Below are 22982 nucleotides of genomic sequence, written 5' to 3' on the forward strand. Positions count from 1 at the left end.
CAGTGAGAGCGGAGACAGTGTACCCAGTCCAGCACTCGGCCAGCGCAAGGAGCACAGACTCCACGAGGAGGTCCTGTAGGGTGAAGAGCATCCACAATGAGTAGATCGGCCTGCACAGGAGGAGAAGGAAAGAGGGGGAGACACCCATCAGAGCAGAGAGAAGCCAAGCACCACACCCAGAATAGTCCACCGACCCCACCTAAGGTCCTGGCGGAACAAGCCCAGCACAGCGCGGGGGTGTATCTGCGCTTCCTCAGAGTCCCACACACCAGAACGCACAGAGAGGCCCAGGGAGTCCCAGAGGCGGGGAAGAAGTACCCGAGAGACAAGCGGTGATGTGCGCCCCAGCCTCCTCCCTCATGATGCCGGTCTCCTTCCTACTCAAGCCGGGTGATCCCTCGATGAAATGGGAGGACTGGAGGGAGTACGTCATGAACTATCTGGCGGCGTTAGATGATGAGAATGGGGAAGCATTTCCCAGCAAGAGAAGGAGGAGAATTCTACTCCACAACTTAGGCCTGAAGGCATAAGAGTCTTCCAGAATCTAGTCCCTACGCCACGACAAGCGGCTGACGATGATGTGTTTCAACATGCGATAGAGAACTTGAACAACCACTACAGACTGGCAGTGTGCAAGTCCATAGACAGGTACAACTTCCAACAAAGAAAACAAGCCATTGGGGAGTCTATAGACGAATACATAGCAGCGTTAAAGAAACTTCGCCATCACTTGTAAGTTCGGCGCAATGCACGATGAATTCATCAAAGACCAAATTGTCATGCACACCACAAATTCGGCGATCCAAAGCAAGCTGTGGGTAAATGGGGACGCGTCCCTGAAGGAAGTCATTGCCAGGATGAAAAAAGCAGAACTATCCAAAAGGTGCGCATAGGCATCAAAAAGGGAAACCGCCATGAGACCCATGGTCAACAGGATCTCTGAAGCCAAACCACTAGACAGAGGCAAGGCAGAGGCAGGAGACACGAGGGCACAGACCAAATGGATGCCCAAATCATCGCCGATAAAGAGGTCCACAAATGACGGAAAGAACACGTGCTACAGGTGCGGCAGCCTGTCGCACGAGTCCCAAGACAAGCGTTGTCCAGCGTTCCGCGCCAAATGCATGTACTGTGGAATCATGGGACACTACGAGAAAGTGTGCCACCGCAAGCAGAGAAAACCTGCAGTCAAGTACATTGTGCAGGAGTCAGACGTGGAAGGGGAAGGGGAAGAAGATGGAGACAACGTGTTGTGCATCGAGGAACACATACTGGGCATTGACTGCAACCGCTTCAAGAAACCACAGTGTGACCTGATCATTGGAGGAGTGCAAATAAAGATGGTGGCGGACTCAGGATCCCCGTACACCATAATACAATGCAAGGTATGGGATGATTGCTTCAAACAACATCTGAGACCTCACCAGGAACCACCTGACATTCGACCTGTCACGTTCACGGGAGAACCATGATGCAAAGCTGTCCACGGTGTTGAAAGTCTTGGAACGCAATGGAATCATGGCAGGATGGGAGAAGTGCCGATTTGGAATGACGTCTGTCACCTACTTGGGCCACGAGATCAGAGATCAGGGCGTCACGCCCGAACATGCCAATGCAAAAGCCATATGCGATGCACCACCACCGAAAAGCAAGGAAGAAGTTTGCTCGTTCCTAGGAATGGCCGAATTTTATAGTAAATTTGTTCCGCACTTTGCCACAAAGACAGACCACTTGCGCCAACTCCTCAGAGACAAGACATCCTTCGTGTGGACGGAGGAGACACAGGAAGAATTCCAAAAGATCAAAGCAGACATTGTAATGGCTGTTCCCCTACATCGATTTGATCATCAAGCAAGATCCATACTAACGACGGATGCAAGTGAAAGGGGTCTGGGAGCAGTCCTAATGCAGGAAACGCAGGAGGAAGAAGTGTCCACCATAAGCTTTGCGTCCAGGTCACTGTCTCAGATGGAGCAGAAGTACAGTGTAATAGAAAAATAGATGTTGGCAACTGTCTGGGCCATGGAGACGTTTCGCCAGTTCATTTGGGGCATAAGATTCAGGCTCAGGACAGACCACAAACCTCTGGTCAAGGTACTCACATCGGGTGGACATGCGAGTGCAACCCCGCGCATAGCAAAGATGACCTTAAAATTGTTGGACTACAGGTACGATGTAGAATACATCCCAGGAATGAGAAACAAAGTGTCAGACTACCTCAGCTGAGCCTCTGCCATGGAGGAGGCTACCTACTGCCCTGAGGAAGAGGAAGTCAGCGTGGCCTTCACGGAGTATCATGAAAGGGTAATAAGCGCGCAGGAGTGGAGAGAAGCGTACGATAATAATTCAGACATCATAAAAGTCAAGCAATTCCTACTGCACGGATGGCAGGAAAAAAGGCACTTGAAGGCGGAACACAGGAAGTTCTTTGAAGTGAGGAATGATTTGTCCATTGGTAACCAAGGGATCTTCCTGCAGAGAGGAGATAAAGTGATTCCCCCTGTTTCCTTGGTGCCGCACTTACTCGCCATACTGCATGAAGGGCACATAGGTATCATGAAAACGAAGCAGAGGGCAAAACAAATGTACTGGAGGCCGGCAATGGACAGCCAGATAAAAAGGCACGTTCGAGAGTGCTCGCAGTGCCTAAATGCAGACAAGTCACAAAGCATGATGCGCCCGCCCTTGGGTTGGTTTGACAACCCCTCTAACCCATGGGAGGAGTTGTCAATAGACATCCTCGGCCCGGTGCTGGATGCACAAGGGGTCCCTAAGTATGTTGCGGTGCTCATGGACAGGTATTCCAAGTGGCCGGAAGTCGATGTACAAGAGGTCATGGACACGGAGAGGGTACTGAAGTTCCTTATCGCCACTTTCCTGAGGGAAGGTATTCCACGTTCCATCCTGAGTGACAATGGACCTCAGTTCATGTCGGCAAAATGGAACACCTATATGGGAAGGAACGGCATCAAGATCAAACACACGTCGATATATCACCCCGCCAGTAATGGATTGGCCGAAAGGTTCAATAGGGTTATTATGGGCTCCATACAATCAGCAATAGGAGCAGGAAAGAACTGGGAAAAAGAATTGAGAAGCACGATATGGGCATACAGGATCACCCCAACCAGCAAAGGATACAGCCCCTTCAAAATCCTAAGAGATCGAGATCCTTTCACGAAGGACAATGTTGCGTGGAAGGAACACACATTAACAAGCAAATGTCACCTGCGGTGGTCCACTACAATTTGGAAAGAGCACAGAAAACGTATACGGAACACTTCAACAAAAGCCGCAACGTGAAGGAAGAGGTGTTAGAGAGAGGAGAGTGGGTCCGAGTCAAAGTGGCCCAGTTGAAGAGACAAGGAGACACTAAGTTCAGTGCGCCCTTACAAGTAAAGGAAGTTTACAGAAGAGCAGCCTTGCTGAGTGATGGTAAGGTTTGGTCTCAAGATCGGATGTCCAACTGCAACAAGATACTGCAGTGGACCAAAGCAGAAGAACCGCCGACAGAAGACCCCCAGGAGCAACATAATGAAGATCTACCTGAGCGAGAGGAAGGAGCGAACTCAGGAATAAGTGAGAGAGAACTAGAGTCGGAGAAGAGCGACGATCCGGGCAGCAGGGAACCCCAGGGAAGCTCTAGCGAAGCACTACAGAGGGAGAATACACCGAGTACTGAAAGAAGAGGAACAAGATCTCCCAGTGAGCATACAGAAGAATTCTGCAGTACCCCGGTGAGACGTACTCCTGCTGGCAGAACTGTGGTAAGACCAGTAAGGTACAGAGACTTTGAGATGGGTGAGCTCAATGATTGAACTGGTATTAGACTTTGAGACATTATTCCCTCAGTTTTCCTGCCTTACTTCCTTTTGTTGTTCTCTCTGTAAAGAAAGGAGATATGTAGTGTAGCGCTCTGGTCGTGCGGTATGACGCAACGACGTAGAGCGTAGCGGACATTTTAGCGTAGCCTGTTAGAGAAACAGACGTGCTCCCGGCGCTCTTCCTCGAATTAAAATAAAGTTATGAAACTCACCTGCAATCGCGCTTGCTGTGGTCCTTTGGGGTTAGCGACCCTCCTACAGGTTCCTACATTAAAAGCAAAGTTGGTGGCCATCTTGGAATGGGCTGTTTCATTTAATGATTAATAACCGACTGCAGGAAAGCGTTTAAACCTTTTTTCTTTTTGCAGTTACCGCATACGTTGTACATACTTTAACCTTTTACAGTTATTTATTTTACAATGCAAAATCACATTTTACTGAATAACTCGAAAAAGACATAAAAGTACAAACTACGTCATTGTTAGACTGCTGCTGCTCAGGGGCTCGGGAGCATGTTGCATACGAGTAATGCGCATAGCCTGGTACTTGTCAATGCTTCAACTACAAAGGACGAACTTTATACGAGCTATCAAAGATTATATTGTTTACAATTTATATGCGATCGTCGTCATTTTCATGAAATATTCTTTTATCCCATTTTTGTTCGATTATTGACGACTTGGGCTTGTTTTTAGTTTATTTTGGTAGTAGTTGGCTTGTTCTGGGCTTGTTTTCAGGGCGGGTTGGGCTTCTTTCAGACATTAAAACACTACTTCCCTAGGTGGAATGGTTATCTTACTCTTTGTAACTTTGTCTATTGCTCGTTCAGAAGCTGCTAGAAGACCCTGGTGGGAAGTTTTAGCTGTGTCCTTGTTTGTGGTGACCCGACCCGCTGGTCTCTATTATTAGTGCAGCCACTGATGGCCGAGAGCCACTCGGTCTGTAAATACGTCACGAGCACGTAGCACCTGCGCCCCGCTTACCCCGCCCTCCCGAGCACCCCGGCTCTACTCCCGGGCTCAGGCCCAGTAGTACTGAGTTGCGGTTGTAGAAGGGGACTTGTGCGCCCTGGACTTGAGCCGCGAGGTCCCTTAACAACAGACCTCGGGCGCTTGTCGCTGCCCGAGGACCTACGAGTGTGGTGAGTATGACCCGCTGCTCCCCTCCTCCTTACCATCGCTGTAGGACAGTCAGTTCACATTTAGAATCTGTTCCCAACACAAGAATGCTTTTTTTGCCGTTGTAACACTTCAAAGTGTTCTTGGAGTTTACTTGTTTACAGTGTTTTATAGTTTGTTGATCCTTAGTTTGAACGTTATGTAGTGAAAGGAAAGACACAGATTTATTGTGTATCATTCATCCTAAAGGCCGATGAAGGTTTTCACCTGCTCTGGCAACGTTAACCTTCTGTGTTGCTGTCCTTTTTGGGTGCCTTAAGTTGTTATTAGTTGCTAGGTAGCCAGCATTTTTGTACCGCCTTACGGTTTAACGTAGGGGGATAGTGATTTGTTCAGCACTTAGTTTTCATTTCAAAGTCTCGGAATTAGTACCTTTTGGCGTCATCCTTTATAATGTCAACAATCCATTACCAGGTTATCTATATTTCTACTATGTGATTTTTTTACCCCGTGTTCGGTAACTTTTTTTTTTCTTCATTTGATTAGCGTTGTTCTTAGTTTTCAAGTATTTTGCAAGGTATTTATGATCTGACCCATTTTTCATGGGCTGTGTTATATGTATTTCCAAGCGTATTGTGTGTACTTGTTTATCTTATTTACAACAGTGGTGTAGATACATTTTCTGAGTTTTTGTCTCTTGTATTACTTGTGCCTTTAAGGCATCCTTAGTTGTGCATATGACCCCCAACCCTGTAGCCGTTGGTTCTGTAGTGGCAGGACTTGCCTCTTCTAATAGTATTCCTAGGTTTTGCATTAAGCTGTACCACTAGGAAAGCACTTCCTGGCAATTGAAAATTAGAACTTTTCATCCCTTTTTTAAACTATTTGCTCATTTTTAACTTATCCCAAAATATTTAGGACTTGTGTTAGAAGAATATATATGCTCTTGGGCTAATTTGGGAAAAGTATCACTTCACTCAAATATTTTAGGGCTTGAGTTAGTAGAGTACATTTGCCTTCCCATCATTCACAAAACTATTTGCAGCCCTGATGTAAGGGTCTACTATGTGCTCTGCCAACATGATTAAGCTGCATCTGGTTGAGCATGTGCTTTACAAACACATAGAGACAGGCACTAAAGCATCAAGACTCTCAAAGGTGATAACAGGAGTGCTTGTATATAGTCTATACCAGTGCTTCCCTAACATTTTAGAACCATGACCCACCTTTTAGAACAACTAACATTTGCAACCCATCTAGCTTTAATAGATATGAGGCAGACAGTTTTTTAAATTATTGTTTTTTAATGTAACTAAAGCATCGTGTGGTAGCGCACTGCCATTTACAGACAGCACATTATCCATTGAATGACCACTACATTTGTACAGACAGTTTTACTGATAAATCAAAATTGCACACAATAAAATGTGGAAATCCGGTTTCTGTGAATATTTATAATTTGTGCATCACTAAGTAAAGTATCTTGATTGGTTTTTTTTGTTGATCATTGTTGGACCCGGTCCTTTGGGCAGGTTTACCCCGTGACTTTTTGCTTTTTCCTAGCCTGTTTTTGGAACCTGGATTGGTGATTGTAGGCCTCTGCGCACTTTTTCACTGTGGTACCGTGTAAAGTGCGTGTGCTTTCTGTGTATGGATGGTGAGTGACCTGCCCTCCCATAGGAATGAATGGGGAATATGTATGCCCATGGTAGATTCCTGATGCATGGGGAGTGCAGGGTAGAGTTTGATATGTATAAACTCGTGAGAATGAATGCTGCAGAATGGTGTATGCGGCATGGCTGTATCTAGTCCAGAAGCGCCACTTTTAGAAGTTGGCATAATTGTGTAGTGAGTCTGCTAGCACGTGATTGGCTGATGGGCCTGGCCCAGGCATGCCTGGGCCTGTTGGTAGATGGACTGTCTGGTTTGAGTAGAACAGGGTCTGCAGGGTCTGCAAGGCCCCGGAGGAGGGGGTAGATGAAAGGCCCCTCTGCTGTCAGGGATGGGAGGAAAGAGCGTCTGGTGGTGCCGGGCTGTGCCTGCCGCCCACCCTGCTGGCTCTCCATCCTGGCGACCTACTGTCACCTCTGGCCCTGAAGCTGTCAGGGAGACGTAAACCAGAAACATTCCAGTACTCAGGGCCCCTTGCACGAAAGCTTCAAAGTACTTCAAAGGCATTTCTGTGTATAAGAAGGGACGGTGTCTCCTTCCAAAGAGTTCTTGTCTTTGCTCTTGTGGCTGACTGGGATCTACGAGGGGTGGGCGCTGCCCAGCCCCTGGACACCTGGATTCCTGGACTCCTGGGGGACCCTTCTGCCTGCCTGGGCTGAAGGGGGGACTTGGCTTTGCCCCTGGGGAAGTTCTGGGACCATGGCAGCATGGAGAAGCTGCCCTTTTCCTGTGGAGAGCGCTGGAGTTGGTTTCTAGCGCCTAGAGGCGCTGGGCTTCGCCTTGAGCGCCTGGGAGCGCTCTGCCTGCTGTCTAGCGCTTTGGAGCGCTTCATTTCCCCCAAGCGCATGAGAGCGCTGTCGCTGGACTTTCTAGTGCTTAGGAGCGCTTTTGGTGCTCGCTTATAGCGCTGAGGATTCCTGGCCGTATTTACTTAATCAATTACGAGTGCCCACCTCGATCTGCCGCGGTGAAAACAAACCACGAAGGGGCCGCGACCGGATTGGACGAGACCCGAGGAGGGGCGCGCTCTGGTTGGCCGGTGGATAGTCGCGTCATCGGCGAGGCCGCGCTGCCATTGGTTGGCGGCCTCGCGTCATGAGGGGCTCGTCGCAGGAGCCGCGACGCGATTGGCTGGGCCGCCCCTGAGGCCGTGGAAGAATGGGGAAGACGAGAAAGGTGGCGGCCAGTTAACAGGGCTCCCGTGTGCCGAGGGAGCCCTGCAGCGAGAGGAGAGCGGCCGCGAGCGGCTGAGCGGCCCGGCGGGGCTCCGTGGTGGAAGAGGAGCCCCGCGCTGGCCAGACGAAGAGAGCCGCCGCCCGGAGGAGCGGCCCCTGAGGCCCGGTGAGTTGAAGGGCTGGGGGGCTCCGTGTGGACCGGGTGAGACGGGGGCTCCGTGATGCTGCTGCTCCGTGAGGGAGCAGATGGGTTCTCGTGGTGCCGGTAGAGGCACCAAGGAAGGGCGGCCCCGAATGGCAGTGGGTCGCCCCACTGTGAGCAAAGAGCCCGCGAGGGGCTCTTGAGGGCCCGCATTGCTTCGCGTTGGTGCCGGTTTAGAGGCACTGCTTCAGGGCGGCCCCAGATGGCAGCGGGCTGCCCCAACGGTGTGTAGAGCCCGTTTGGCTCCAGAGAGGGCCATATTCGAGAGGGGGGGGCTTCGGGGCATATTGTCGGTGCTCGTCCCCTCCTGCCCCCGAGTGTGAGGACTAGAGTCCGGTGAGGCTCCTGGGGGCATCATTGTTCTAAGAGTCTGTGTGGCTCCAACGGTTGACATGGTGCTTTAGAGCCTTTGTGGCTCCAACGTCTGGGGCATGTGTGATATGCCCAGAGCCTGTGTGGCTCCAGCAGTGGCGCAGTTGGCGCCTAAGGGCCAGTGAGGGCCCTAGCGCCAGTTTGTTGTTCTCCAGGTGCCCAGCACTTTGTGGGCACCTGCCACGTTTAGGCTTTTTATACTTGGAGACTAGCGCTGCATGGCAGCGCACCCTGACACTGAGACTCAGGGCGTCTGAGCCCCAACAAGGCCGTTGGCCTAGGGACTGCCACAGGTAGTGGCTCATGTGATAGTATTTGCCTAAATGTGAGTTTTGCGCATTGTGATGTGGTGCTAGGAAATGTAATGCATTTAGTATGATTACGCACCTTGATCTTACACCTCTGAATGTTTTTAGACATCATGTGATTCTTGCGCTATTGCTTTACTCTTGACCCCTCTGAATGTTTAGTCATCATGTGTCTTCTTGCGCTGCACCCCTGAATGTATTTTATTGCATCATGTGCTTTATTCTTAACACCTCTGAATGCTTTAGGCCTCATGTGTTTCTCTTTATTACTCCTCTGAATGTGTTCATGCATCATGGGTAAGGTGTTCTGGTTTATACCCCTAAATGTGTTTATTCTTAAGTGGTTGTCTTTTCTACTCCTCTGAATGTAGGTTTATTGCATCATGAGTAATGTATTCTTTGTTAGACCCCTAAATGCTGTGTGATACTTAGGGGGTTGTTCTTTTAGTACAGGTGGTCCTAGTGAGGTCCTGGTCCCCCGGCGTGACAGTCTCCCAAGGAGTTTAGGGTTGCGTAGGTGGTACTTACCTGTTCCCAGTAGTTACTGGATGTGATCTATAACTGTTACTTTGTGTTACAGTGAAGTTTATATACTTTTATTCTAATTTCTGACAAGTATTTCTATATCTGCAAAGTGTTGATTCAGACAGTGGCCCATGTGGCCCTGTCTTGTAAATAATTCCCTTGTGAATATTGCCGTGCCAGTTGGCACAATGTACATGTGTGATTTCTATCTGATATGTTTTGACAATACAAAAGTTATTTTAATATAACCTTGTGTGGAGTCTCTTTTGTGGTGTGCCTAGTATGTTGTTGCTGTCGTGCGCTGACGCAAATGCTTTACACATCGCCTCCGAGCTTAGCCTAGACTGCCCGCGCCATGCTACCTAGAGGGCGAGCAGGGGTTATCTTGGCGTGTGACTTCCTTGCCCTGACTGGAATGGTGGTTTCTGCCTGGCTTTGGCATAAGCCTTAGCCTACCAGAAATAGCCGGTTTCCAACAATCATAATAAATCTTTGTCTCCATCACACTTGAGAATTATGAAAAAGTGCTTCATCTTTGCTTTCCTAACTGCTGAATGGCTACAGTTCATTTATAGGTTTTTACATTTTGTTGTGTTTTACAAAAAATGATGATATCTTTTAGCCTTTCCTTTTCTCCCTGCCTGTACTCCAGGAAGATAGTCACATAATTCACTTTACATTTCTCTCTGACTGCAAAGTTAGAGAACTTTGTAAACACCAATCCCCATGTAAACAGCACTTTGAAGACAGCCAAACATTTGACCTCTGTCATTGAAGCACGGCAAAAGTGACAAGATAAATACAGAATTTAAAGGCCTCTTTTTTTTTTTTTTTTTTTTTTTTTTGCTTGGACTTTCACAACCCTCCCAAAATCGTCTCACAACCCACAGTTTGGGAAACACTGCTCTAAACCTCACAGTTCCTCCAGGTAGCATTGAGACCCATCATTTTTTCACTCACTATGCTACTCCTAAAAGAGGCTTTCCATATCCAAATCAGTACTGAACCTGCCCATCATGGGAACAGTTTATTTAACTATCCAGATACTGAAATACTAGGACAGTGACCTGACTTTTATGTCTTAATTTTTGTAACTATGCCCTTTCATTTGTTAAAGTGGTATCATATTTTATTCCCACTCAAATATCAGTCTTGGAAAAGCTATTTCGCTCTCTTTTAAATGGTTTTATATTCATTGGATTGTATCATGGAGAGTCCTGCAAACCTTGTTTTCTGGGTACATGACCTTTAGTTTCAACTAAAATGTCAGTGCTGGAAATGTCTTGGTTCAATAGGCATTGTCCACTTAAAAAACAGTCCCTGATCCTTCCTATGTTAATGCCACAACTTGTTCTTGTTAGAAATTTGCACTAGTATTCAATTTTGGTGATCCAGCACTAAATGATTTATGATTGAATAAGTACAGGATGTTTGATACACTCAATGGTAGTTTGGGTGCATTGCACACTGTTACAACTACACAGCAATTAAGGGAACTTTGGCTTTGAAAAGACAATGCTTAATGGGGTGGAAGCTATGTGTTGGGATGAGCAGATTACGGCAGCTGTTCGCAGCAAGCTTTTCTCCACTGGTGAGCTGCAGATATTAGTACTGTGTAGGCAACAGTTTCTTCTTCTGAAATCTCAATACATGTCAGGTGAGGTAAATCCATATATGCGCCGACTATGCTGCAGACTCATAATTGATTAAATCCAGTGCTCCTTAGTGTAAGAGTATCAGACAGATTTAACATCTTCGAATTTGTCTGTTTAAAAAATAAACTTCTCTGAGTATTCAGTTGTTGCATTACCTCCTCTCTTCGTCCACTCTACAGCATTTAAACGGACCCTTTAACCAAGTTACATGTTTGCTCATTCTCGACATGGCAGCTCTGCTTGTCCTTAATATAAGGTGCTTTACGTTGTGTACACAGCAGCCTATCAAAAACGCTGACAGTTGATTTAGAACAACCATGACCAGCTGATGCAAAAACCTTTTTAGTGGGAGTTAATTAGTTCAGTTGATTAAGCATGTGCAACAGATGTCAGTGAAACCTCACACATTCAGCTGTCTGCACGACCGTAAGACCCAGAGTACAAGTCACTTTTTTATGGTGTAATAATGAATAGCACCAAGCTATGGTTCTGAAATTCTCAATGTTCAAAAGGCTAATAGTCTTTAAATGTGGATGCTGTATATGCAGTTGAATAAAGTCAATATTTGCATTATTTTCTTTTGAATGTTCTTCATTAAGTAGTTGTCCATTTTAGATGTAATTTTGCTTGGATCTTAGCATAATTAGTTACTACAGTAAATCGACACTAAATAGTGAGCAATATGGAAAACTTAGAAAGGTCTATTACTTTATAGAATGGAAGATTATTTGAGTCTCTTATGCCAATGTTTATTTTAATAGGGAATCCTTTTTATGTCCTTTCGTGCCTAGATTTGTATGTCTGAGTTTACACATAGAATAGAATTATTCAGATGCTTGTCTGCACATCTTTGTGTAGTTGGGAGCGATGGACCCATGTTGTAACTATCAGCTGGAAAATTTACTGTAGTTTGTTTATATTAATAAGGAGGATATGTTCGACCTAGGCTGCTAATGAAGAGGTTGTGGTACCTGCCAGACACACTATGGCAGCACACTAAAGTCTCACCTCAAATTGCTACCTTCCATGCATTGTCAACTTTCAGGCAAGTGCCTCTATTCAGTTCTCTGCCTGTAAAACAAAAGCACATCGGTAAACATGGGAAGTCCTTGCACACACACTCTCTCTTCTGCCTCTGTCCTTTTGCTTTGGGAGTGGATCCTCATACAGTTGGTAATTCTATTTTCTGAGTTAAGATAGCGTATAATATTTTTTTGAGAACTGTCTTTTTCATTTATAAATCAACATGTAAAATCTACATGACTGATACAACTATGTATATGGATTGTAGGGATGTCTGTGACACAATTGGTTGGACTGTACAAATATTTGTATAATAAAATTAGCTACCCAACAACCAATGTGTCGTCTTAGTAATAAAAGTATGTTTTGGAGCATTTGAAGCAAATGCTTCTGTTTACAATTTTTATTTACATTTCTACTTAGGGGATAAATATCTTCTTCCATTTTCAAGTGAGAGGTGTGCAGCTAACCATGTCATCTGACTTGAAAAACCCCAACAAGAATAGGAAAGTCACCTAGGTCTTAGGTGATCAATTCATTTCACATGTTGGGATAGGCTCTGACGTTTTGCAGGCTGTGTTCAAAACAACCAAATGGCAGTCCAGAAATGTGGCGAAGGTTTGACTCTTTTGTACAGGATAGGGACACATACTCGAGTAATTGGGTTAGTGTTGAGTGGGGGTGAGGAGGTTGCGGGGGGAGGGGGATTATGTAGCTCATTCCAGGACCTTAAAAATCAACATATCTGCAACAGACCTACAAATCGAGTATCTTAAGAAGTTAGTAGATTCATCAGTTCTCCACTCAATTTTATCTTTACCCATGGTTTATTGATCTAGATAATTCCATGCATTTACTAGAGTATCGTTCTGGTAGATTAAATTAATAGTAACTAGGTGCCATTTTTACTGGAGGATAGGTAAGTGAATTCATGTCAATGGTTGGTGGTATAAACAAATGAGCTGCAAGAGATAAGGTATTGTTATGTTGCAGGTATGACTTTTAAAGACAAGAGTTTAACTCATTTGGGATAGGCAATTTGCAGAAATACAATAATGGTGTTAAAGGCAAACATGCATGTGTCTTGAAGTAGGCTGTGCTTAGAGAGCAGATGTATATTATAGTGCTGCCTTAGATACTTTTTGATAAGCGCTTGAATCAGACAAGCAGTTTGACCTGATAGGCTACCACTGTACTACCGCTTATGAAGAACAGGTGATCAGATTCAGGACTGGAAGCATAAAGTAATGATCTGGAGACTATGAAGGAAAGTATCAAGAGGTTTAGGCTTCACATAAAGGCAGCAGAAACCCCCTGATCAATGCAAAGTGTACAAGTTAAATAATAAACTGTGAAAAGGAGATTCTGCAAATGCTTGAGCTTTTGTCTTCTGAAGTTTACCCATAACGTTTGGCTCACAGTATTAATTACAAAAGCTTAGTGGATTAATTCTGCTTGTGGCATGTCACAAGTTGTGGCTAAGAGCAGCTTTCCTAGACTGTGGGAATGTATTACCTGCATTTCTGTGGCTGGAGGATGGATACCCTGTCGGTGAAGTGCAGAGATTTAGACAGAGCAACTTTTTGCACTACCATGGACTTTGAGCATGGGGCTGCTGCTGATTAGAAACACTCTTTACAAATACCTGTTACTTGTGATTTTATGTCATTCAATTTTCATCCTGCGATGTAGCAGTGCTGGCATGGTGTAGGTCAGATATGAAGGTGCACTAGAAATGACTGACGCTGTTCAACCCTCGCCATTGCTGGCAGGTGTGAGCGATTCTTCTCCAGCCCACTTTACATTTTAGATGCGATATTGACGTGATGGAATGAGTCCAGCTCCAGTAATCTTTCAGGGACATTTTCTTTAAACCAATCTCCAAGCCTTTCAGAATCGTAAGGTTTATGTGACTTACCATTATCTAACTTTTCTTTACATTTACATGTGATCCTGGCACGTGGCAGACTATCCCTTAGTTTTGCTAGAATTACCACTTGCAACTGTTAATGCTGAAATGCGATAGGTTGCTGTCATAGTCTACTCCCCTTTCAGAGGTAATTTTGACAGTGCCGTCCAGTTGCCCCATACCATTTATGGCCTTTCACCCAGCAGGACACTACTTTCTGTAACTTGTAGTTTTACTTATTCCTACCGAACTATGAGCTCCCATGTTTTGTCATATAAAGTGTTTGTGAAGAAGCCAGTATTGGCTGCAGGTTAAGCACCGACCTAAGCATACGTGTAATTGGCTTCTCCCCAGCGCTGCAACCTATTTGAAGGCAGGTTAGTGACAATCATGCATGTAATACATTTACTGGTTGTTTTAATAGCAATATAGGTCTGACATGTACTGGCTACTCGAACACGGGGCTTACTAAAATGAACACAAATTACACATTTGAGCTTCATTCCGATGCTTTTTCCACAGTTTTTTGCTTCCTTTTCAACACGTAAAAAACAAATACTGAAGAGGTCCGAATCAGATCACCGTCAATGGACTGTCAGTGGTTCCAGACCTGCAGAGTACCTAAAAGTCAAAAGGGTAGTGTGGTTGGCAGATTAATTTACTGGTCTCTGTTTGAACAAGTGGTCAAACATCTATATTTTAGTTACGTTGCAAGGGGGTATTTAAAGTTCTGTGTTCATAATCCGTTGGTTCCAACCTCTTTCGATCATTCATAATTTAACAAGACCAACTCTGCTCGGGCTGTTTTGACACTGGCCGCATACATACTCCATTTGTACCCATCCTAGGTTGCTATCTACATAGGGGATTTTATGGTGCAGGGTCTCTGTGTTAATTTATGTATTAGGCTGGTAACATTTTTCTAGTGTTGCCGAAGTTAAACTCTGCTTGAGTGCAGACCGAAAGTCCATTTACTTCAGATACTGATAGAGACTACATAGGTTACGAACTTTACTTATTTCATCTGAACTACTATCCTCTGGCAGTCAGCTACTTCATTTCATGCTTATTTTGTTAATTTACTTGACAAGAAGTTAAGAAATACATTCCCTGGTATTAAAATTAATGTCTCGTTTTATACTAGGGTCACAGCTACATAGGTGACTCAAGTATACTGTGCTGTTCTAGACTATACCACCTACTGGACTGGAGGGGTTACATCTGGCAGTAAGAACTGACAATATAGTAACCAGATGTTACCTCAACTTTGTAACCAGAATAAAAAATGCATATTAAAATTATCAACCATTTGAACATAATGGGACGGTTACAGTATCGTATGCCCAGCCTAATTGTTGAAAAGTCAAAGCATGTTTCAAACAATAGTGTGAGAAAGTCAACCCTCTTTTCCAGCAGGTTAGTTTGAAACAATAGTCCAGTCTTTTACCTACAACTTAAAGGGTTTGAGCCTTCCCTCTACGTACTATTATTAAAGGGGTTTGTAAAGAGCCTGGTGACGCCTACCGACGTGTCCCCACGCTGTGGAGAGAGAGTCAGGGAAGGGAAGAGGGGGAAAAAAAAGAAACAGTTAGAGAGCGAAAAGGTAAGTTTTTAATAGTACTATTGGTTGGCTTCATCGTCATCCTTATGGGTTTTCTTTTCATGCGGAAGCTGGTTTCCTTTTGCCATTGTTGCCACAGACCGCTTTATGAGAATTTTGGTTTCACCTTCTTAGATTTGACACACACACACCAAAGTACTGCAGAGAATCAGCTGCTTACATTTTGTATTTTTGTTTGCCCTAAACATGCATTACACATCTCAATATGGTTTTAGTACTTGGCCTCTTTGATATGCATAGTTTCTTCACCCTTCCACCATGGAAATCTTACTGGTATGCCAATCTTATAAGCTTGTCACCTATTATAGTTTGGGGTGCTGGATGAATGTAACTTGCTTATGGTGTGTACATGTAGTTGAATGTAAATATTGTGCATATGTGAAAATCATATATTGTTTTATTTAAGTAATACCTTGGTAATAGGAATTTTCAGTTTTGGTTTTGGACGCAGTGCTCACCAGATAGCTGCACTTCCCCTTGGACTGCCCTGTATCGAGCCGAGGGCAGTCACTACATTACTCACTATAGTGTCTCCCTGTTGAGTACCACACGGGCTGCAATTGATCAACTGTCTGTTCCTGCAAATCGTAATCTCTTATTCTGCTCAAAGTTCACACCCTCACAGCTGCCCCTGAAGTCTCTGTAAAAACATTCAACATTTGCTGTAAAAAAAAAATAGCAAAGCCAATATGTCTTGCTCTTGCAAAACTTTTGACTTTGTCCATGTTTTTTTCAGCAATGTTGTACAGCAACCCTGCTGCTGTAAAACATGGGTAAAAAACATTAACAAATCCAATGGATCTCGCGTTGGTGAGACTCATGGCCTTTGCCAGCGTTTGTTAACATAAAATATCTAATCCAGAATAGGCTTTTATTTCCAAAAGAATGCTGGATTAAACCCAGATCCTTGTGACTGGGGGTGATGGTTTGCATTGTCCAGCATTCCATCCATCAATTGTTTCTTTTGCATATGTTTCCTTAATTGGGAAGGGTATGCCCAGATGTGGGTCCTGTGCGCACTATACCACTGGATTCAAGATAGCCTGGCGGATGGAGGATAATGCCCTGAAACTCGTCCCAGGATGCTTGTTTCCGTTCTAGGGAGGACCTGGCTTGGCAGTTTGGCTGGACTGGTACCATAAGGAACAGGGTCAAGACTGATTTGCATATGGCTGGGTCCAAACTGGAGTGGAGTGGAGTGGAGTGGAGTGGAGTGGAGTGGAGTGGAGTGGAGTGGAGTGGAGTGGAGTGGAGTGGAGTGGAGTGGAGTGGAGTGGAGTGGAGTGGAGTGGAGTGCAAAGCAAAAGAATGATGGATTAAACCCAGATCCTTGTGACTGGGGGGTGAATGTTAGTCCAGAATTCCATCCATCAATTGTTTCTTTAGCATACTCCTAACCATTTGAGAGAGGTTTGCGATCACAGTGGGCCTGTTCTATTATGTGATGCTGTTAAGTTTTCAACCAAATTTAGAGAGCAAATGTGTGTATGAAAGTTCTTTATGGTGATATGGTACTTAAAGCTTAGTCATATAATTCCTGTTAACACTGACATGTGAGGTGAGATGTAGAACTTTCAACATCCGCTACTCTAGTGCTGTCAGTTCCTCCATGCTGGAAACTGAACAAGCAATTGAACATTACCATGTAATTTGCTTCTTGAACAGACCCCCCAGGATATAGCGGCATGGATTAGCAAATTTAGCGGCACAAAAATGGAAATTTAGCGGCACAAATATGGAAATTTAGCGGCATTTTATTTGGCGTTTTTTCCTACAACAAACACAGATATCTGTGTGTGTTGGTCCCTGGTGTGTCTGTGGTCTGTGTGTGTTAGTCTCTGGTGTGTTTGTGGTCTGTGTGTGTTGGTCCCTGGTGTGTTTGTGGTCTGTGTGTGTTGTTCCCAGTGTGTTGGTCTGTAGTGCGTTGCCGCCTGTGCCGCCGGGCACTGATGTTTTCCTCTTGTCCTTGAACTATCTGAAGCTGCTGCTGTCTGCGGACACTGAAGTCCCCCCAGGGCCCTCAGGGGCCGGGGCAGTGCACGTCTCCAGACAAGGGCCCATTCGGGAGCCAGGAGAGTGAAGGAAGCCCCCAGAAGGGCTGGGGCAGAGTCAGGCTTCCGGCAGGGACGAATCCCCTGGTCTGTGCAGCTGCATTAAATGTTCCTGTAATTACAGACACGGCTTTCTTTGAAAGAGCCATCATTGTCAGAACCATTCTGGATGGCATTTATTCAGATTCCAAATGCAGATCCAAAAACCTTAACGCTGCCTACTGTGGAAACTTCACCCTCAACAAAAATGCTTATTTTATGTCTGAAATTTGGAATATGGGGAGCTTTGTTTTCTTAGTCCAGTAGGGAAAGCAACAAGGTATGGCATTTGCTGTGCCACGGATTCGCGAAGGAACCAAAGGCATGTGACATTCAGGGGTGAGCAAGAGGTGAGTGTAGATTGGCCATTGCTTATGAGAAGTCTTTTTTAGGTCTCGCCCTGGAATTCGCATCCGAAGGATGCGTCCAGGGTCGGAGACTTATAGCGAGCTGACACGGGGGAATGACGGACAAAAAACTGTCACGCGCTTCTCCCCGGCTGGATTCAGCTGCTTGCACGCGCACCAACATTCACGCATGCGCACATCACAGGCACACGCATACACAGCACTCACGCATGCGCACATACACACGCGCTGCTTACTTTCACTTTGCAACCCCCCCACCAGTCATCGGATTTTTTTACACACGCACGCATGCATGCATACATACACACACACGCGCACGCACAGGCACACACGCACACACAGGCACACACACACACACACACACACACACACACACAGACACACACACACACACACACACACACACACACACACACGCGCGCGCACATGTCCCCTCCCCCCCTCACACCCCACTCACCGAGTTCTTTTCGTGTGTCCCTCTCTCCTTCCCTCTCTCCTTCGGCAGGCAGCGGGTCATCCTCAGCAGCAGGCGGGGCTCTCCACGAGCACAGGAGCCCCGCTAGCTGACACGCAAATCTTCCGGCAATCTTCCGGCTGACGGGCACAGGAGCGCGGGGTAGGCTCCCGTCTGCTTCCTGTCTTTTTGCGGCCCCGCCCCTGTCCCAACACAGGTTGCCTGGCTTCCTGTTCGAGCCGGGCTGCGGCGGTGAGTTTTTGCACAGGGCACACGCTAACCCATATACCCGGCTGTAGCTACGCCCTCTATGCACACCTCATCAATCAATGAAAATGTACTTAGTTGGATATGGTTGTTGAAAAGATTATGCAGAACGGTGCAGTAAAGTGTTCGGTAGAATGTCGCCTTCAGTAAATTGAATGGAAACGAGTGACGAATCTCTGTGGGTAAGTGCGCATTATTTTGTGCCAACGTTTTTTTGTCTTCAAATAGCCTTTTTAAAAATGCGCTCATCTGCAAGATTGGGAATTTTAAAAAGCTGCTCTTTGTAATGTTTATCTATTAGTCGACAACTGCTTTTATTGGTGGACTTTGGAATGTCGCTAGAATTATGTAATATCAATCAAATATCCAAGAAACAAATCAAGGGTTTAAAGTGAAAGTAACCGCAAGTAAAACATTGCGCCTAGAATCCTGAATGTCTAATCTATGAGCATCGAGGTCTCGGTTTGCATAGATCGGGTTATAGCCATGTGTGTTCCATCACTTGGCTTAACATAGAATGAATATTCTTATGCTGCGCATTCGCCTTTTTATGCAAAGAAAATTAAAATAGCGCATAAATAAAAATAAAAACATTGCCATTTACAGTACTAGTAGCTTAAACTTAAATAATGCGAGACCTATTGCATTGCAAATGCTTGTTACTTGAGCGGGCCAACACCCCATATGTACTGGACTTCCCAGGTTTCCTGCACTTTGAACCAGTATGGACATTTACTTACTGTCACCATTACATTCATTATCATTTCCTCGGGAGTTTGAATAATCAAATGGTTAACCTATCAACATTAATGTATTTTTGTAGATATGTTAAGGGTCATTGACTGGTTTGGTTCAGTGCATTAGCCATTGATAGTAGTAGTATAAGCATTTCGTATATGATTTCATATAATTTAACATTAACATACATAACAGTACTGTTAAGAAAAATATTTTTAGTGCAAAATTAACAAAATCAATATTTTAAAAAATCAGAGAGCGTAATTAAATACCCAAACTAAAACATACGATACTCGCAGCTTCCTGAATACATATTCATAGTATATAACAGTGTCAAACCTGCTCTCTTCAGATGATGCATATTTTTAATGCATTTGTCCCCACAGACTGGTAGCAATTCTGAAAATAGGAAAGTAATAGAAAAATGCATTGAATCAAAAGCTCGGCTAATTCAGTCAGGCACTTCATTCAAGCCGCCATTCAGGCAGATGTGGCATTTTCTGTGCTGAAAGAAATGCACCTCTTTAGCGGTGGTATTATTTGCATTAAATATATTGTCCTGACACGTATACCTGGTGCTACACTTAAGTGCCGCTCGCTATTCTACCAGTAATTTTCGGCTTTCATCCATATAGTCCATATGAGGCTTCGAATTCATCAGCTGCTGCCGTTTCAGTTTCGCTTTCGAACGTTTTTTCTGTACAGAACTCTGATGAAAGACAAAGAATATTTCAATATTGATCGATGTTGTACTTCCATATCCCCCCCAGCATATCCAGGCAAGAATAAACCATTGGACTGACAGGCCTATTGTTCGTAGCATGGATAAATCCCTTAAAATATACTTTTCTGATAGGTACAAATTAAATGAGGGTCGCCCTACACATTGGTTTGATATGTATGTACTTGGCAGGCCAGACATTATTATAAGATGCCATCTGAAGCATTCCTGTTTTCACTGCCAGTGTCTAGTAAACTTCGACTCGGACGATAATTCTGTTCTGTGTTGTCTGAGAGTAAGCTCTGCAGTCCCCCTCCCCCCACCCATTCGGTACTCGTTACTTTGATATGGAGGCATACAAAGGAGACCGTATAGCAAACAATTCGAGAAGGGACGAAGCCTCCAAGTTACAACGCAGCCCTCTCTCCCCTCGATCATGGGATCAGCAGAGAGCACCCCTGGAGGGTCCCACAGAGCGGCCCCTCCCCAGGCTTCACACGGAGGGAGCGGAGGCTGCCACTGCCTCCAGAGGCCTGAGATTGACCAGATGGCGCTTTCCACCCCCCCCCCCCCGGGCCCCCACCCCTCCACAGCCCCCTTGAAAGGGGTCTGGGTGTCTAGATATCACGGGCACTTTTGTAAAAACCCCGCCATTTTTACAAAAGTGCCGATTTCGCAGGCACTTTTGTAAAAATCGCGGCATTTTCACAAAAGTGCCGATTTCGCGGCAAACCGCGATATCCTGGAGGGTCTGCTTGAAGTAAACCACCTTAACCTACTGCTTTCTGGTGTTATCCTACACAATGTTCTTACAAAACTTACCTATATGAGTTTAATTTTTGTTAGTGAAAAGGGTATGGGCCTCATTTACCAAAACCAATGTTTGGGCACTGAAGGCACCTTTTTCTTGTCAATAAAGCCTAGTTTCCAGTATTTTACTGTTTAAATGTTTAAATATTTACTTTGTGAACCGTTTTGATAGATTGTCTTGTGGGTTCTGTATTCAAGAAGATCCATATGAAGAGCATGCTTGCTTTTTTTTTTTTTTGTTCCTCATCCCAACCATGGCTTAGCCCGTCAGTACCGTGGACAGGAAAGAGTGGAATGTGTGAGATGGACATGCTGTCTCAGTCCAAGACTGGTTAGGGTGTAAAAGTAGTTCGAATCCATCAGAAACCCTACAGCAATGTCATTCTCCCAGCTGATCCCTACCACTTATGTACCATTTGGCAGACAGTTGCCATTAAGCAGTTTCCACCATTGCTTTTGGCGCCAATACGCTTTAGAGAAAGGGCGAAGGCGTTAAAGCAAAAAAGAGAGAATCATGGCTTCGTAATCATTGGAACTGGGGGGGAAAAAAAAAAGTATGAAGAGCATGCTTGTTCACATACTTTTACCAAGGGCCACCTATTTCTTTGGTCAGGACACTGAGTTTAGTTTATGGATATTGATTTGAAAATCTGAAGCAGACTCTGAGTTTTAATCTTGGTTTATGCTAGTTGCAGTAATTGTACCAAAATGCTTTGCTGCAGCATTTCGTGTAAGTACAGTATGCACATTGATTTCAATTAACACCTATAAACAAACACACCACCTCAGTCAAGCAAAGCATACGACAAGTGTTGCCTAGAAAATGGTGGTATCTGTGGCAGTCACCAAATTCATTAAATGTATTCACTGACGCGGATGTATGTTTGCTATTATTTATTTATTAAAACCGGTGGTGGACATGATGTAACAGATCTGTGTATTTTTCTGTCATCCTTCAGATGACTTAGTCATTCTCCAAATCCTACAAAAAGTTAAACTTTGGTTGACTTGATATAACTCTAAAAACTGAACTTCTCCTCATTTCCTCTTCACACTTTAAATTCTCAGAAATGCGGATTGCCTTGTGGAGTACTACGTTGTGAACCAGCCATTGTTGACAGTGCAATGTCCCTCAGGCTTCTTCTAGACAGGCAGCTTAACTTGCAAACACAGATCAATGCAATGGCGAAGAGCACTCTTAATATTAACTGAGGTTACAGCGGGGTATCAGCCAATTCATACCAGATCCTAGTCCAGTCACTGGTGCTTTCCAGACTGCTATGGTAACTCCTTTTTAAAATTTTTTTTTTACCTGTCTTCTAGAGTGCATTTCACTCCTTGAAAACAGTACTTCAATCAATCAATCAATCAATCAATACATCAGGGGTTTATAAAGTACGCTACTCACCCGTGAGGATCTCAAGGCCCCAGGCGGGGGTTGTGGGGGGGACTGGCTCCGGATCATTCGAAGAGCCAAGTCTTAGGGTCCTTCCTGAACGTGTGCTGGGTCGGGGAGCGTCTGATGTTCACAGGGAGCTCATTCCAGGTCTTGGCTGCGATGTAGTAGAAAGCTCTCTCGCCGGTTCTGTTTCTGCGGATGCGGAGGACCTCTGCCAGGGTGAGGTCGGCGAAGTGGAAGTTCCTTTTGGGTACGTGGAAGGATACTCTCTTGTTGAGGTATTTGAGTCCGATGTTGCGGGATTTGTAGCCGTGGGTGAGGAGTTTGAAGGTGACCCTCTTATTGACGGGGAGCCAGTGGAGGGCTCGTAGGTGTTTGGTCATGTGTTCGTGACGTGGTGTCCGGAAGAAGAGTCTGGCGTTCTGGGTGGTTTTGTTGCCGTAGTCCAGTCTGCTGGTTATGAGTGTGTGGGTGACGGTCCTTCTGCAGTCTGGGGGGGATCCATTTGAAGGTCTTGACCAATTGTCTAGAGGAACTAAAATAAAATTACATGATTGCTCTAATGCTACTAATGTAATGTTCTCTACAGACAATGAGCTCACGTGACATTACACATCATTATATCAATCGGTCACTACTGCTGAGTCAATTCATTTCATTTGGGTTCCTTTGTAGCACGTAAAAAACAAATACTGAAGAGGTCAGAATAACATCACCGTCAATGGACTGTCC

At 45.0% G+C, this 22982-nt stretch overlaps 1 protein-coding gene across 1 annotated transcript in view; it reads left to right on the plus strand.

Moving 5' to 3' along the window:
• Nucleotides 1-4785: 4785 nt before the first annotated feature.
• STK40 (serine/threonine kinase 40) overlaps nucleotides 4786-22982 on the plus strand; it is a 379098-nt gene continuing 360901 nt past the window's right edge. The window contains exon 1 of the mRNA XM_078681258.1: nucleotides 4786-4965. The gene's annotated coding sequence lies outside the window, so the exon portion shown is untranslated. The remainder of the gene's footprint in view (nucleotides 4966-22982) is intronic.

This window comes from Lissotriton helveticus, chromosome 3_1, assembly GCF_964261635.1.
Source record: "Lissotriton helveticus chromosome 3_1, aLisHel1.1, whole genome shotgun sequence".
NCBI lineage: Eukaryota > Metazoa > Chordata > Amphibia > Caudata > Salamandridae > Lissotriton > Lissotriton helveticus.